The 18,677-nt window shown below is 37.4% G+C and overlaps 1 pseudogene; it reads right to left on the bottom strand.

Annotated features, from left to right (window-relative positions):
• The window catches only part of LOC112192206, a 253,426-nt pseudogene that overhangs the window by 1,860 nt on the left and 232,889 nt on the right, over positions 1-18,677 (bottom strand).

The following is an 18,677-nucleotide window of genomic DNA, read 5'->3' as shown; positions in this document are numbered from 1 at the left end:
CGTAGTTAACTTCCACGGCACTTGGAAAAAACTATTAGAAAGAACTAAAAGAAAATTACCACACATCGGACTCTAGATGACTGTTCTGATTTTGGCTTCTGAATGGATTTCTGTTTCATATTGTAATTGAAATAGGATACTTTTAATGAGATTGTAATATGATATGAATTCTAATACAAAATCATAGCATGTTTGTCTGTGGCTGAAGTAAGCTCAATTCCTCAAAACCCTTCTAATACTCTCTTCTATCAGCACAAATAAACTTTTCACTCCTTTATAGAATTCAGCAAACAATTCATAAGCAATTGTGAATTGTGGGTTTAGAGCAGAATCATCTACACAATTACCCAGATGTTCAACCTGTACAAACTATAAAGCTAATCTTGCATGAAAGATACAGCAAACTAAAATTACGAAAGCAAAACTAGACAGATCAAATTCCCAAGATTACCAATTTCCATCAAAATCATGACAAATAAACAAACTTTGGTATGACCCAGAATCAATCCATGTAATCAACAGAAAGAAATGAACTATGGATGAAGATTGAGCAAAAGAAAAAATTAAAAAGAGTCTTTCGAAGTATTGGCAAACTGAACATCAGCTTCAAGCGCCTTAAGCGAATCCTTGAAAGGCTTTCGCATTTTTTTTGCTCCTCAATCACTCTTTCACCTAATAATCTCTCCCATCAAGAACCCTAATCATCAATCTCCAATACCAAGACCCAGAATTATTCAACCCTACCGCTCTAAACCCTTTCCTCTGCCTCGAACTAAAAGACAGAAGTAGTTTTCTCTGTGCGGCAAAAGCCAGAACCATCAGTCCCCTTTCTGTTACTCTGTAAATCGTGGGAAATATCAAGGGCAATATCGGATGTTCGAAAATTTGACCAAATAATGAACTGTAAAGGCCTCCTCGCTATGTATGTAGAGATACACCAAGATACGGAGGCGGAGCAGCAAATATTTCCAAACAGGAATTGAAGCAAAGTCAACCATAAGTCGACCAACCTTCAGTGGTCAAGATAATGTTGGCCACTGAACAGATCTAGTTCTACGGAAAACCATGAGAGCCTTTCTGAAGTAAAGAATGAGCCAATGCTGATACAACTTATGATAGTGGTGAAAGAAAACCAAACTAACCAATGCATTACTCACTGCCACATTTTGCAACCAAATTTCTGGAACAGATCAATCACATTTCTTCTTCAATTCATAGAAACTCCATAGGCAGCAAGCATAAACAATGTTATATTTGCATGGATGATATAGGGCATGAAAAATAACTAAACTAAGAGTTCACTTTATTAACACTAATTTTCTGCTCACATGTGTAAAATTTTTATAATTATTAGATTGAGAAAAAAATAGAAGTTATTTGGGAAAAAAAATAGGAAGTTATCTGAAATTGTGGGTGGTTGCAGACACTGAAAATTATTTATTTTATTTTTAACAGAATTTTTAATTTTGTTATTTACCATATTACCACTCAATTATTAAAAATTATCTGAAATTAATATAAGGTTTAAGGATTTTATTGTCTTTTCACACATACTTTGGCTAACAAAGCTTCTTCCCTTAATAATAGTATAGATGTAATGCTAACAAACCCTCTTCTCTTAATAATAGTATAGATGTAATGCATACTGATGCTAGATAAAAGTACAAAACCAGACATATCTCAAGTTCAAGTAAGCTATAACTTCCGATAGATTGAATTTGAGAAGGAGAAAAAAGTACCTTTGTTGCACCAGAGGAATTTCCTCTTTCTCCTCAACCCTTTACTTGATTCAGTCAATGGTGTCAGTCGGTTCAATATCAATCTCAATTTCTTTCCCGGTAAGAGTCTTCACCTTAATCATAGTTCCTCCCCACAGCCTCAAAACCAGGTGAAAAGTGACTGTTTGGATGTTATAATCTGCAAGAGTTCTACCATCTTCCAATTGCTAACCGGCAAAAATCAATCTCTATTGATAACGAAGGATGCCTTCCTTATCTTGAAAACAAGGGTATATTACATGGCTGCATATAAAGGAAAATGTAAATTACGGATAATTTCAAGGAAACAGCAGATATCAGAGGCCAAAAATAGATGTTTTTTCATCGCTTAATTCTCAATTTGCTCCCATAGCTTTCATCATGATGTCAATTTGCTGCTTTAGAATTTATTTCTGCTAGTTTGCTACCTTTTTTTTTTTTTTCTATTTTCCCCTGACCCCAACTCTGTGCTACCAATTTTCTCTCCCTCTCCTCTTTATCAGCCCCAAAGAAAGACTACCCAAAAAAAAAAAAAATATATATATATATATATATACAGTCCGTCTCAGGTGCGGACGTCTGTACCGAGCGGACGGTGAGGATTTCCTGTTTTCGACCACTTTCCGGCCACATTTTTACATCTTAACCGTTCAGTTTTTAGGTCCTAGTGTATAGATCACCTCTGCAAAATTTCAGCCAATTTGGTGATCGTTAAGGCATCCAAAACTGCAATTTACCATTATAAATACGAACGGTTCCGGTTAGACAGATTCGGTCCGTTCGTGTAAAATGCAATTTTGGATGCCTTAACGATCACCAAATTGGCTGAAATTTTGTAGAGGTGATCTATACACTAGGACCTAAAACCTGAACAGTTAAGATGTAAAAATGTGACCGGAAAGTGGTCGAAAACAGGAAATCCGTACAGAAAATTCGGTTCGGACGTCCGCACCTGAGAAAATTCCTATATATATATATATATATATATATTTGTTTTTTGACATCATATTACAAATATATTTATGTTTCACAAACAACATACAGAGCTTGTGCGAAGAGTCTACTGAAAGAGAAACAAAAATTACTTTTAACATACTCTAGCTATCCTAGTTTTGCCACCGAACTCTTTAATGCATCATCTAGTTTCGGCACATCAACAAACTAAGAATTTGAAGTATAACATATGGCATAATGAAACCAAAAGAACAGCAAATTCTTACATTGGGAGATAAAATATGAAGATAATGATTAAAGAATTACACCAGGAATAAACAAAGACAATAAAAGCCCAACATAAGTCAATGCATCAAAGTTGCATGAAAAAAGATGAACTATTTCTAAGCTATCATGAATCAAAATATAATTTCCTAGATATTTCCTTTTCCTGATACAGAGCTACTTAAGAAAATAGCCACAAGAAAAAACCAAATAGAGAAATTTCATCAGCAGAAAACGGCATCTTATAAACCTGCCTTTCTCATACTTACAAAGCAATGGTGACTTACCTTGAATCAATTAATTGCTAGCATTCTTGCAAGCTGATTCCTTGAGTTTCCAGGATTAAAAAGTTGACCCTGTGTCACAGGAAAAAATCTACACAAACATTTTGAAGTGTGATAAGAATAAGCAGCAGAGACGCAAGAAAATGAGGTTAATCGGTAAGGATGTGGTTAGGTCCATTTGTATATAACTCTGGACTCTGCAAATGCTCACTATTTAAGCTTTTGGTTCTATTGTTACAGAAGCAAGAAAATGCTTATATACCTGTGCATTTCGTTGCAGAAAAAGAGAACCAAGAGCTTTCGGGAATCCCAAACAACCACCAAAAGATCCTTGCCCAGCATCTACAACAACAAGAGGACAAAATTTATTCATGAGCATATGCAAGTGATTTAGGTTTTGCATGGTAAGTTAATTCAAAATAATCCACACCAAGTCAATCAATCTCATCAATACCCATATAAAGTTGAAATGAGAAATGTCTTCATTTCACTATCTGGTCATGGCATATATACAGTTTTTACACCTGTGCTTTAAGTTTTGTATGGCAAGTTAATTCATATGAATCCACATCATTTCAATCAAACACATCAATACCTATATAAAGTTGATATGAGAAATGGCTTCATTTCTTTATCTGGTCATGGCATACGTAAGCAGCACGTGGATGAACAATAGCTAGTATGGACGCATGCATTCCCGGCTATAATACGGTGGTGGAGGTGGGTAGGTCGCTGTAGCCATTCCAAGCACCTTGTTGGGCTAAAAGGAATAAAACATTAAGTTACTGATTTCAACCAAAAGGAATAAAACATTAAGTTAAATTTGAATGGATGGAAACATAAGTTTTATAGGGAAAAAGTTACTGATTTCAAACAAGAAATTTCACCTAAAACGCACAAAACCCTAAAAGTGAGAAAGTCGACATTGTTTAAACTTTCATTTTACGCTGTTTGAGAGAGAAACTGCAGAGAGAGAGAGAGATGGTGAGCAATCAAATGGGAAACAACTTAAGATTGTTGACGGCCTTGAGATTTTAGATTATGGTGACTCTGAACGAAAACTAAAGGGGGTGTATTGTATATGGAATTAGTGAAACTTTTAAAGAAATCTATGGAATTTAAAAGTCTGGGTGTATTCAATATAGACTTTTAACAGTCCATGAAAGTCTTATGGTATTCAATTAAGATTTTTAAAGACTTCATGAATTCCACCAAAATCTAGGGGTATTCAATTAGGACTTTTAAAAATGAATAAAAGTACAGATGTATTCAAAATATCATTCATACTTATGGAATTAGAAAATCATGGACTTTGTAGTGTTAACTATACATACCAAACTCCAATCATTTTCCAGCCTCCAGACCAAAGATTTCAAAAAATCTATCAAAGTTTCCTCTTCAAAAAAAAAAAAAGCCTATCAAAGTTCTTCTCTCTACGCACGAAGAAGTTTGTCATTCATCATCTCTCTTTCTTAATTTTTTGTCTTTTTTCTAATCTTTTATGATATCAACCTTTTTTGATACCCAACATGTTCATTGTAGTTGTTGAATGTGATTTTTGTTTTTTTTTTTTTTTTGTTTTTTTTTTCAATTGTGATACTTTGAACCTTAATATCAATAAAAATGATTTATGAAACCCTAAAACTCAAATATTGTGGTCTAACCCTAAGACCTTGAACCATACTAAACTTTATCTTATTAATTAATTATTCTCATTAATTTGAATTTATATTATGGTTCAAAAAAAGGTTGAACAATTGAATTTCAATTGATTGATTATAGATCAAGACATTGACCAATATTGCTACAATACATGTTAATCGGGGAAAACAAAATTGATGAGAATAATTAACCATAAACATCAAGTGATCTATATTGTATATTTATGTCGTTGGGAGATTAGGAATGAGAACAATCATTTACTTGAGTAAATTTCTATTAGAAGATACTGGAGCATTGAAGAGACAACAAGTTATTATTTTGTTTTGTGTTTGGGCTGCATTTGTTTTATTTTTGTTTTTGTGTGTTTGTTTTTTTTTTTTAATATATTTTGTACATCCTAGGAAATCTGTACGTAGAAGTCATTCATAATAAAAGTATATAGATTTTCATGAATCAATAAAAGTATGTTGCTAAAATCAATGGTTTTAAGAAATCCATAACAATCTATCAAGTTTTTAAAGAGTCTGTGGACTTTTCAAAAACTCTGTCATTTAAAAAAAGTCTGCACAAATCCAAATACAATACACCCCCCTAAGATGCTGAGTAAGATGAACAGACTTACCCTACACCAACCTACGTTTTGGAGCTAGACTGATCCAAGTGTCAAATCCAAGCCCAGCCTAGTCTTTTGCTGGAGGAGAATCGAAGATGGACAAAACTATTCCTTGGAATCTGCCGTGGTACAGGCTGCTCTTCCAACTCTGCCGACTGGGGATGATAAGCCTTAGGCTATTTTTTCCTCGCTTCACTTATGCAGTACTTTTGGGCACAAAGATGTTGGTAACCCTTTCACTCTGCTTTGACGTGGCGCATCTTAGGGATTGTGGTGTATAAAACCCTTCCTTTCCCCTTTGTGTTACAATAAGATGCTTTAGTTTTGGGGTTGGAGGATGAGTGCGATCGATAAGCTAATGTGTGCATGTAAATACTACTCTAGCACATTGAAGGTGAACCTAATCGTATTGAAATAGCAGCTGAGATAGATTTGCCTAATCGATTTACAGCAGACACATATATACATCACTTATGAACTATGAGTGAAATATTATACACATATCAGAATGAAGTATTGTGAATGGTTATGATTTAACTGAATGAGACACATAAATTGAAGACACAAACTAGCTAGCTAGTTGCATCTAGGCTAAAGACACTTTATAAAACAATTATCTTCAGAAAAATAAAATAAATTTGAGTGTGTTTAAGGATATGTCTATTTGTGTTTAGCCCAAACTCTAGGTTACTTGACCTAGTAATAGGGTTACATTAGAAGGATTTCGATTCCTATTCAATGTAGATTTACTTTCCTTGTACGATTCAGATTCTATGCATTGTAATCCTCTATATAAAGAGACCCTTATTATCAATGAGAATACACAGCAAATTCCTCTCAATTCTCGTTTTCCTAAAACACGTTATTAGCACGAAGCCCTAACCCTGAAACAAATAGCTAAACCCTGATTCAAGAAACTAAAAACCTTGAATCCGAATACAAAACCTTGAAGCCTTTTCTGCCTCCACCTCACACCTTGAAGAACTCGATCCCAGGAGTCCAGAACCGGCAGCCCCACCCCAAGAACAGGCCGAAAATCTACCGAACCGGCCACCGGAAGCTCCATACAACCCGCAGCACATATGCCACCAGTTCACCATCTTCCGGACATCCAATTCCCACCAAATTTTGCTACCAGAACCTCTTTATCTGAAGTTTCAAGAACCGGAAGAAAAACACTGAAAACCGATCTGAAACTCACTGAACCGGCAGTCTGAATCATCTGGCAGAAAACCGGCAGAAGAGGAAAAGAAGAAAAGAAGAAGAAAGAGAGAAGAAAAGAAGGCCCAGCCCAGAAGAAGAAAGAAGGCCCAGAAGCCCACTGACCCAAGCCCAGAAGCCGCTGACGTCAGCCCTAGGACCCTCTACCATGTCAGCACTGGACCACTGCCACATCAGCTCGGTCAGCCCCTGATCAACGCCGGTCAACAGTTAGAACCGGTCAACGACCGCTGGCCACTTTTTCGGCCACTTTTCCGGCGATTTTTTCGGGCCAAATTTTCCGGCAACCTATTTCAAGGTATTTTTTACTAAACGTTCCTGTTTTTTAATTTAGTTTCTCTTCTTTTTCGGGGACTTGCAACCTCCCTTCTTCTACCCCCTTTTCTTCATTATAGGGGAGACCAAATTAAGCCGAACTGTGGGGATTCGTGCTCACTCCAAGCTTAGAGCTTGTTGAGATCTCCAAACTTAGAGTTTGTAGAGAATTTATAATCGACCACTTACATCATTGTTTCGATCTAATCCAATATCTCTTGGAATCGAATTTCTTGGAAGCGACTGCGCTCGGAAATTCCTAATATCTTGGAAGCGATTACGCTCAGAAATTTCATATGTTTTCATGGTAGCCTATTTCATTCAGAAACTAATTTCTTGTTCTCTTTCAAGATGAGTAACCTGAACAAATTGGACTTTGCTCCATTGGGAACAACTGGCTCTGGATATCACAGGTGGGTTCGTGATATCCGCCAACATCTCAAGGCTGATGAAATCCTGGATATGATTCTTGAGCCTAGCCAGGACGTGCTAACTGTTGAGCAAGCTCAATCTTTGGAAGCAAATAGAGCAGCCTTAGAGACAAATAAGGCGAAAGCCATCATCCTAATGACTCGTCATATGGATAATTCTCTCCAGTACGAGTGTATGAATGAAGAAGACCCCAGAAGGCTGTGGGTCTCACTTGAAGAAAGATTTGGCAACGTCCGTGACTCCTTGCTTCCTGACCTAGAAGTGAGATGGCATAGCCTCCACTTCTGTGATTTCAAGTCATTTATTGACTATAACTCGGAAGCACTTCGCATTAAATCCTTAATGGAATTCTGTGGTAAAGAGATCAAAAATGCGATGTTGATTGAGAAGACTCTCTCTACTTTCCCCGTCTCTGCATTGATGGTTGCTAAGAACTATCGAATCGATGTTACTGCAAAACGAATCACAAGGTTTCATGAGCTCATTGGAACTATGAATGTCTCTAAAAAGCATGACAACATCCTTGTGAAGAACTATAATTTGAGATCCGTGGGAACATGGCATATTCCGGAATCCAATTATGGATGGTCGCGCCCCTAAGAGAAGGCTCCAAGAGCAAAACCCTAATCTTAGGGATACTTCTGGACGTCCTGGTCCATATAATTGCTCTACTTGGGAAGGTAACCGCCAAAAGAGGCGAACACGGAACCGAAAAGGTCAACGTGGAAAGAGAGAGGGAGGCAACGCCTCTGGCCATGTTGGTGACTCCACCAACATTAGGAGCCATCTAAATGATGCTTTCAAAGCGCCTCAATCAATGGAGTCTGAGAGAAGAGATGTACGTTCTCGATGTGGAGTATCCAATCATTGGGCACACATTTGTAAAGCTCGTGAAGAAATCATCACTACCTACAAAGCATATTGTGAAGCAAGAGAAGCTCACTATGTGGAACAAGAAGATCATGAAGATGATCTAGAGTGAAGGGTCAAAGACTACAAATCTAGCTGGGATCAATAGATCGCCAATTCTGTTTAAGTCTTTATTTTTCCAAGAGATGTAATAGGCAATTGCCATATATACTTTGTAGTAAATGCCAATGGTGTAGTCTTTCTTCAAAGTAGGCTCACCCAAAGTAAGTGTGATGTCTAGGAAGGTTCTGAGATTAATGGTACTTAAGCGAGCCTTGCTCCACCGACATCTCTCTACTCACCTGGTCACATTTATTTTGGAATTATTGAAAGAAGTTAGACGACTAGCTACCATTGTTTTGCATTAGCTAGCATTTGGATTAGATTCTCCTAATGGTTAAGAGACAATGATGTACTCTGTTGGCTTATGAATAAAATTTTGAGTTCTTTATGACTCTATTTTGATTCTGAGCATATGACTTTTGTGACTACGATGGCTGGGCCATCAGTATTAATTCAAGGACATGGAATAGCCCAAATTCCACTTGCCAACTGGCACCTTAATTACTGTCACAAAAAATCTCTACGCTTCTAGGGCGAATCACACCTATGAATAGCCAACGGATTCCATGCGAAAACGCATGTATGGAATGGAAATGAGTTCCTTTGCAATACCTCTAATGATTGCGAACAAAGGCGCACCTTAGAGAAGTTTATGTGTCTCTCTAGTGGATTCTATGTCACTATTCGAGCTATTAATCCAATAAAGTTATCAGATAAGATCTCTTGGATTTAGACACATATTGGCTTTGTCACGACAGGATAGATCATCCTAGTCATGATATGATGATCTGTCTACCAAAGACTTCACAAAGACATCCTTTCTCTCGAGCGAAATGAAGCATGAATCAATAGTTGATTCCTGGACTAAGCTAGTGTGACCGACGCTGCTGCCTAGGGCACTGCCTCCGTCCACCACCAGCCTAGGGCTAGCGCAGTCCCTACCCATGACGCCATGGATGGCGTCCATCATTGTGATGGCGCCCTAGGTGATGCTGCAATCACCAACTTGCTTCGAATAGCGTTTCAGACGCTCAGGCCCAACCAAAATTCTCATTGGTTGCTTCTAAAGCCTCTCGCTCGTTTTACAAAGCCTGTTCCTTAGGGAAATTAGGACTGAGACCATCCTATGCAAAGGATATGACAATACTTATTATGTTCTTACATAGAATCCATGGGGATTCTGTGGATTGATTCAACCAACTTGCGGACGCTTAAATATTTCATGATGTTGGTTGACACGCAAACATGCCGGTCACGTGTTGTGCCATTGTCCCACCTATAAATGATATTTATGCTACACTCCTAGCACATATCATATGACAACAGGCTCACTCCTCAGATCATCCTATTCAGTTAATTGGATTTGACTATGCTAGAGAGTTTACATCGAAAGACTTTCGATAGATATTGCAATGGGACTGATGTTGGACATCACATTCCCATGTACACCCAAATGGTCTTGCGGAAACGACTACGATGGTAGTCCGGACATTGGTAATGCGCACCAATCTCCTTATATCCGCTTGGGGTGATGCAATATCGCATGCAGCTATGCTACTTCGTCTATGACCCACTGCCACTCAATGTACCTCTGTGTTACAGCTAGTGATTGGGTATAAGTATCGTACTTATGCATATTTGAGTGAGCCATTTATGTGCCAATTGCGCCGCCACAGTGCTCTATGATGGGTCCTTACAGACTAATGGGCAACTACGTTGGATTTGAGACTCCAACAATCGTCCGCCACTTAATGTCCTTGCAAGGCGATCTCATTACCGCTAGCTTTACGAGTTGTCACTTTGATGAGACAGTCTTTCCGTCGTTAGGGGGAGATAAGAACACGGATGTTCAGCAGGAACGACACGAATTGTCATGGCCTGTCCCCACTATGTCTCATCTCGATCCCTGTTAAAGTGACGAGATCACACAAATATGCTGCAAACAAGCCTGCAAGGAAGGACGTCCCTACTAGAGGACGTAGTGCCACCCTACATGGAGGTAGGCAAGGCGCCAAAGCCAAAGAGAGTGGCACTCTGTCGTTATAGGCCATGGCCCCAGCTAGGATGCATGGGAGGCCCGTGGGTTCGAAGGATACATTAGCACAAACCAATCCTTGAATCATCGACACTCAAAATCCATCTCATGAGAATCTTCCAGGTTATGGTTATCGTTGGGGGACACCTCAACGTCAAAACATATTCCTGAAAATATAGAGCTCTATGAAAATTACACTAGTGTACATGAGATGTGGGATAGAAACTCCATCATGATTGATGATGTAGTTGCGCATTTTGTTGCGCATGAGTTTGTTGAGTCTGATGATATCGAACCACGCTCCGTTGATGACTGAATGCCAACGTAAAGAAATTTGGCCTAAATGGAAAGCTGCGATCCAGGTTAAGATGGATTCTCTAACGAAGAGGAAGGTTTTTTTAGCCAATGATGCCAACACTTCCTAACATAAAACCTGTTGACTAATGAGTCTTCGTTAGAAAGCGTGATGAGAAAAAGAGATGGCAATCTCGCATTAAGGCACAAGGCTTCTCACAAAACGCCCTGGAATCGACTACGATAAGACATATTCTCTCGTAATGGATGTCATTGCACTCCACTACCTTGTCAATTTGGTAGTTTTCGAATAACTGAACATGCAGCTTACAAATGTGGTCACTACGTATCTCTATGGGGATCTAGATACGGAATATACATGAAGGTTCATGGTGAACTTCATCTACCCAAGTCAAGTGGCTCTAGTCCACGAAGCGCGTTTACAATAAGATTGAAACACTCACTAAAGTGACTACTTGATTGGGAAGGGATATGCCCACGCGTTTCCATAACAAGTTTCGGATTCTATCGCGGTTCATGTTGGACATGATCTTCATTAGATGCCCTTAAAGAGTTAAGGGAAACCGCTGAACACTTGAAATCCGAGTTTGAGATGAAGGATTTTTGGAGAACACGATTATGTCTCGGTTTGGAACTTGAGCATCATGTTGATAAATGCTTAGGCATTTTGACAAGGTCAAACCTTCAAGCACCCCCATAATCGTTTGTAGTCTTGATCCTGAAAAGGATCCTCTTCGTCCGAAGGATGATAATGAAGATGTGCTAGAGGCAGGAGTGCCTTACTTGAGTACAATAGGTGCATTATTGTACTTAGCTAAATGCACAAGACCGGACATCTTGTTTACAATGAACTTGTTAGCTAGATATAGGTCTGCGCCAATGCGACGCCATTGGATTGGTGTAAAAGATATCTTTCGATACTTGAGATGTATGATTGATATGGGCTTGTTCTATCCCTATAACGAGATGATGGATTCGGACCCATCACACACCAGGAACGCCGCCAACACTGGCCTGCGTCTACTATCCCCATCCCAAAACGACATGTGTTTTGGAAGGTTTTGCTGATATTGGGTATCTCTCTGACCCATACAAAGGTCATTCCCAAACTGGTTAAGTGTTCACCATGGGTAAAGACCGTGATATCTTGGAGGTCTACAGAACAGACCCTAGTCACTATATCTTCAACAATGCAAAGATTATTGCTCTTCACGAAGTGATTTGTGAATGTATATGGATTGGATTCATAGTTACGCATGTTTGAACATTGTGGTTTGAAATCTACCACAGATGAGCCTATGAGCATTTAGGATAATGCTACTTGTTTTGAACAAATGAGGCAATGCTACATCAAAAGCGATAACACCAAGCATAATCAGCAACAACAGACTCTCCTCGAGATCAAAGTGAACTAGGTTCAATCTGAGGACAGTGTGGCAGATTTGCTGACTAAGTCATTGCCTAAATTCCACTTTCGAGAGACATGTTGGTAGCATCGTTTACGGAAGTTACCCGAACTCTCATGACCGTAGTTATCATGGGGAGATGTCTACATGTATGGTCTCGAAACGTGAAGGGTGTGTTGTGCTCTTTTTCCCCTTCGACCGAGGTTATTTTTGTCCCACTGGATTTTTGTTACTCGATAAGGTTTTTAACGAGGCAACGAGAGAAGCACCGCATTTGGACAACACAAGGGGGAGTGTTTAAGGATATCTCTATTTGTGTTTAGCCCAAACTCTAGGTTACTTGACCTAGTGGTAATAGGGTTACATTAGAAGGATTTCGATTCCTATTCAATGTAGATTTACTTTCCTTGTACGATTCAGATTATATGCATTGTAATCCTCTATATAAAGAGACCCCTATTCTCAATGGGAATACACAGCAAATTCCTCTCAATTCTCGTTTTCCTAAAACAGAGTGAGCATTGACCAAAAAAAAAAAACAAAGGCTCCCAAAAGACCCTCTAGGTATTCTATACAATGTCTACAAAAGAAAACATATTCGCTATAGATCCATCTGGACCCGCCAGCTGTGTTTCTTCTTCTTCTTCAAGGCTACAACTTAATTAAGGGTAAAATCTTTATATGGTACCTGAACTATCACGAAATGCACTTTTTGGCACCTACAAATTTTTAGGGAGTCTAGTGGTACCTGTAGTATCCCTCCGTTAGCCATTTTAGTACTTCCGTTAATTATTCCGTTAAAGTATGGGTAAAATCGTAAAACACCTATCTTTCATATTTCTTTTACAAATTTTTGATTAAACTAAATTAAAATAAATTACACTAGGTTAAAAGAAAGACCTAGAATTGAATTTAGTGAATATCTATATTTACCTACCATCTCTTATCTCTATTGATTAATCCTATTAATTGTTCGAGAAAAAAGTTATCTACAAATTAGTATATATTAAATTTTCATAAAATAAAAAAAACTAAACAAAAATAAAAGTACTTAAATTAATTGACCCAAGTGTCCCGATAACAGTGAAGAATAAATTGTGCATTATTTATCTTTTTTTTGTGTGTCAAAATATTTTTTTAATTATAGATATTCAATATATTAAATTCTATAATTCTAATTATGAATGAAAATACTATTTTACCCTTACTATTTTACTCACATGAGTGTCACATGACCGCCACATAGGCATTTTTAACGGAATAATAGATGGAGGTACTATAAGGCTAACAAAGGGATAGTACAGGTACCACTGGACTCCCTGAAAATTTGTAGATACCAAAAAGTGCATTTTGTGATAGTTCGGATACTATATGAGGATTTTACCCCTTAATTAATTATGGTTTACACACACACACAAGTATATATACACAACCTAATATGTGTATCTTGAAAGGTTAATCCATTAGAAAATCAAACTCAAGAGAAAATCGTTGTGTCGTCTTTTTTTTTTTTTTTTTTTTTTTTTTATAAGAAAAGACTACAAATTAGATTTAGAAGCCTCTTAAGCAACCACAATTTACATTGTCAAATAGTAAGGCTCTTGATGCCTAATTGGAACCCTATTGGTCCAGTTGAACCATTTACATAGTTACGTCCTAGATTGGCAACAAAACCTGCGACAAAGTTTGCTTATCTAAATATGTGTTTAAAACTAATGGAAGCAAAAGAGGTGGCAATGGTATGATATCTTGAATGATCTTTATCAATCTCCAAGGAGGTAGAATGACTCTGTTGACGGCATCAATGACCAATTTGGAGTCTCCCTCAACTTCATTTCTTTTTGTAGCCTTATTCCTAGGGCCCCGGGCACATAAAAGTCCATCCCTTAAAGCCAAAGCTTCTGCTAGAGGCATTGTGCTGATTCCAGCAATATTTGTGGCCGCCAAAAGGGAATTGCCATGACAATCTCGGATGACAAAAGCACCTGCAGCGGAGCACCTGTTTACATAACCATCAAAGTTTATTTTAACAGAACAAGCAAGAGGAGAGTTTCACTTTATAGTGGAAGGCTGGTTTTGAATAGTGTCTCTTCCTACTTATTCACTTGATGAGCCAACGTTCGCCAGTACAGCAGCCAAAGCTACTACCACTAAGCATGGATTTATCTGAGCATTTCTGAAGACTCTATCATTTCTTGCTTTCCAGATCTGCCAGCATAAAGTAATTAATCAGTTTTGCATAGAGTTTACTATCATGGAAAATCATTATGTTGTCTTTCATGACTATGGCCGGTCGGTTCGAGATCTCCTCCTTCTTTCATCAAGTGAAGAGAAATAGGTCGTCCTTGGCCTCTAATAAAATTACGAGATGGTCGTCATCGTCGTCGTCCTCCATCTTCAGGCAAAGGATTTTTTATCTTGAAAAACATGGTATCGGTGGCTAATTCAGTGGTGAGCTTGCGGATCTATTTCAAAGTGCTTTTTCCTCCTGTTTGTTTTTATCAGAGCTGACAGACGAGTTAGGAGTTTAAGCATGTAAAAGGTCTGCTACCTTATGGACCGCCTAGTATTGGAAAAATTCTTATGGCTCGTCAAATTGGAAAATTTTGGACGAAATAATTTTGAACGAGGTGGAACAAAGTTTGCCAATGCCTATGACGTTTTGGCGAGGCGGGTTGAAGAAAACATCAAATACTTATTTAGTGATGCTGAGTGACTCCGGGGTTGTGGGAAAATAAAAAAGAAGGTTTGCATGTCGTAATCATTGATGAAATTTTGCCTTCTTTAAAGAAAGAGGATTAACTGAACAAAGCTATGGTGAAATAGAATCAACTGAAAAAAATAGCGGTGAATGAGGATCATCAACTGAACAAATTGGTGGTGATGATCGATAGACATTTTGGTATGATTTGGACTACGAGCTACCAATTACTTAAAATGATAGATAGTGCGGATGGTGCTTTCAATGATTTTTTGGTTATTGGGATGACTAATGGAAAGGATTTGATAGATCAAGACTTCTAAGGCTAGGACGTTTTGAAGTGAAAATTGAGATAAGCCTTCCCGACGAAAAGGACCGTCTACAGATTCTTCAAGTTCATACAAACAAGTTAAAGAGCAATTCCTTCCTTGCTCCAGATATGAGCCTTTCAGAGCTCACTATGCGTAAGCAAAACTATAGTGGTGCACAACTTGAAGCTGTTGTTAAAAGTGCGGTGTCATCTGCTTTGAATAAGCTAATATGTTTGAATGATCTAGACATTGAATGCAATCTGAAAAACTATACCTGCTTGTTTGGCCTCCGTTCATGATCTCCAAAGCTAAGACCGGTGGCATAGCCAAAACTTGTAAGAAGAGGGGTTAGAAATCTAGTTTCAACTTTCAAGTTTGGATTTACATTTGAGTGAAAAATTCATACTCAATAAAGAAAGAAAGAAAAAGGAGAAAAATTTTAATTTTCGTGCAACTTAAATCTATAGCACATGGAGGTTTTACTCAAAAATTAGAAAGAAAAAAAAATTATGAAAAGCGAAAGAAATATGAAGAGTTAGAGGGTTCAACAAGGACTTTGCAAACATGTTAAGCAAAAATATAATATATTTATGACAGAAACGCTAAGGTCAAAGGGGTTAATTGACTCTCCTTGACCCTAGCTAGCTACGTCCTTGGCTGAGACTAAATAGGATGGTGGAAGGCTGATCAACATAAGCCATGACTATTTTCCATCCCAAGGCAATCCACCCCGGAAAGAAGAAAACAAATTTAACTCGCTCTTCAGATATTGTTCGAATAGATATAGTACTCTAAGACTTGGAGATGGAAATTAGTCATCTTAATTAATCTTTTGTTTCTTTTATTAGTCTGAGAAGAAGCAGTTAATTTGTCTTAATATTTAATGATACTCTTCTTTCACTAGAATAAAAGTAGTGAGATGATTGTTGTTGTTTATGAATGTTATTAGAGAGCATCTTTAGCAATACTAGCCATTTTTTAGTTACATTATAGTCAAAGTAGCTAAAAAGTCATTTTGGCTAGTCACTTTAAAATATGATTAAATTCAGTCTACCCCCCAAGGTTTCTAATTTCAATCAGCCATGTCCAATTTCTACTATTCCGTCCAATTTGGACCATTAAGTTTGACTTTTGAGGGCTAAAATGGTCATTTCAAGACAAAAAAAAAACTAAAAAAAAATGGATTTTTTTTCTTTTTTTATTTTTTCATTTTTGTTTCTGTTTTTTTTTTTCATTGAATTTTTTTTTCCATCTTTTAAAAAAAAAAATTATATAAATTTTGTCTTCAACCTATACATCACAAGTTATAGTAGGTTTATAAAAACAAAAAGATACTTTAGGTGATTGAAAGTTGCTCGCTGATCTACGATATTTATAATATATTTTCGATAAAGAGAAGAATTTTAGGATATATCCTCAATAAAGTAAAGAAATTTCTGTGTAAAATTATTTTTTACAGATATTTACAGATATTGTAAAATCGTGAAGAAATATCTGTGTAAAATCATTTTTTACAGATATTTATAGATAAAGTGAAATCATTTTTTACATATATTTCTTCACTTTATTGGGGATATCTCCTAAAATTTTTCACTTTATCGGAGATCTATCACAAATATCGTAGATCAGCGAGCGGCTTTCAACCACCTAGAGTATCTTTTTGTTCTTATAAACCTATTATAACTTGTGGTGTATAGGTTGAAGACAAAATCAAAAAAATCAAAAAAATAAAAAATGAAAAAACAGAATAAATAAAAATAAAAAATAAAAAAAAACAGAAAAAAAATAAAAAATAAAAAAACAGAAGAAAAAATGAAATAAAAAATAAAAAAAATACATTTTTATATTTTTTTTGGTCCTGAAATGACCATTTTAGCCCTTAAAAGTCAGACTTAACGTCCAAATTGGATGGAATGGACACGGTTGATTGAAATTGACAAGCTTGGGGGGTAAACTGATTAAATTGAAATGACAGGGACTAACATGAAATTACCCCCAAACCTCAGGGGGGTAAACTGAATTTAATCCTTTAAAATATGTATGCATTCTCTTTATTTTAGCTAGTTTTGAATTTCAATTATTTAATAATTAAAGAAAAATAATTTAAATATATTTATAAATTACATTAAAAAACTTACAATGAATGTTTAAAGGGCCAATGATAAAAAAAGTCATTTTGAAGTGTCTTATTATAATTCAAAATACACAAATGTCCCCATGATAATTAAGGTCACCTCTTTACGACATACCACTAGAGTTGAACTTAATTACAAAAACTGCCACCGCAGCTCTATCTCCCTTATGTTACCCAAGCCCGTCTGAACCCTCATCCATTCAGACTGAGACCATTACCAAAAATATCTCTCTCTGTGATCGGAGCCAACCATGTCCGTTGGAATCGTCACTGTGATACCCCGGAAATTAGTTATTAATTCCTAAATGTTTCTTGGGATTAATAAATTGTTCGTTTGTACGATTTCGTGGTTCGAGGGTGGAGTGGAATTATTTTCGGACGAATAATTATTCGAAGTGCACGTTTCAGGGGGGTTCACAAATGTTGACTTTTTATACGTTGGGATTCTCTAAAATCTTCCTTCACAAAGTTGTAGAACACGTCGATACGAGTTCGTGGATATGTGGAACGCGAGAATCGGAGTTCGTATGAGGAAGTTTTGGCATTTGGAAAAAGTTTCCATTTTGGTTAAATAGGAAAAAAATCAGAAAAATCATAAGTTTCCGAAATGGGAAACTTTTTCTCTCTCTTCGGTCCCGACCCCGGTTCGCCCCCTCACCTTCGCCGGCCGATTTCTTCCTCCTCCGGTCACCTTTTGCTTCAATTCCAAAGGGAATCCAGCTCTCTTCAGTCCCCTCTACACGTGTGTGGTGGTGATTTGTCTTGGGAAGCACCGTAGAGGACTCTACAAGGCCGAGAAGTTGCACCGTGGAGCTGCAAATCGCCTCAAATCGCCGGCCTTGGTTCTCCCAACTCCGGGCACTATAGCTCGAGTTCTTTGAGGGCTTTTCTTGCCTAGAGGAAGTAGAAGCTACACCCAAGAAGGCTTGCAGCGATTTGATCTGTGATGATCGAATTTTGGAGTTTTTGAAACTAGGGTTTTTCGAATCCTTCGGCTTGCGAGGTAAAATTCTACTTTTTGGCTCATAATCTGATTATGGTGTAGTTATGAAAGTTTCAATTGGAGTTGAGATGAAGAACTTTGATGTTTGGGAGTTTTGCCAAATTTTGACTTTGGGTGGGCGGCGGTGCCGCCACTGTGGTGGTGTTTTCTAGCCTCTTCCGGTCACCCCAGGGATAATTTATGTTCTTGATTTCAATCTACTTGTCGATACGAGCATTTCGATATATAGTTTGTAATTTTTGGAAATCGTATGAGCAAGTTATGATTTTTCAAAGTTTTAGGGTTTTCGGTTCTATTG

The sequence above is a fragment of the Rosa chinensis genome, chromosome 3 (genome assembly GCF_002994745.2).
Source record: "Rosa chinensis cultivar Old Blush chromosome 3, RchiOBHm-V2, whole genome shotgun sequence".
NCBI classification, from domain to species: domain Eukaryota; kingdom Viridiplantae; phylum Streptophyta; class Magnoliopsida; order Rosales; family Rosaceae; genus Rosa; species Rosa chinensis.
The sequence above is the reverse complement of the archived record's forward strand: the minus strand, read 5'-3'. Positions and strand labels throughout refer to the sequence as shown.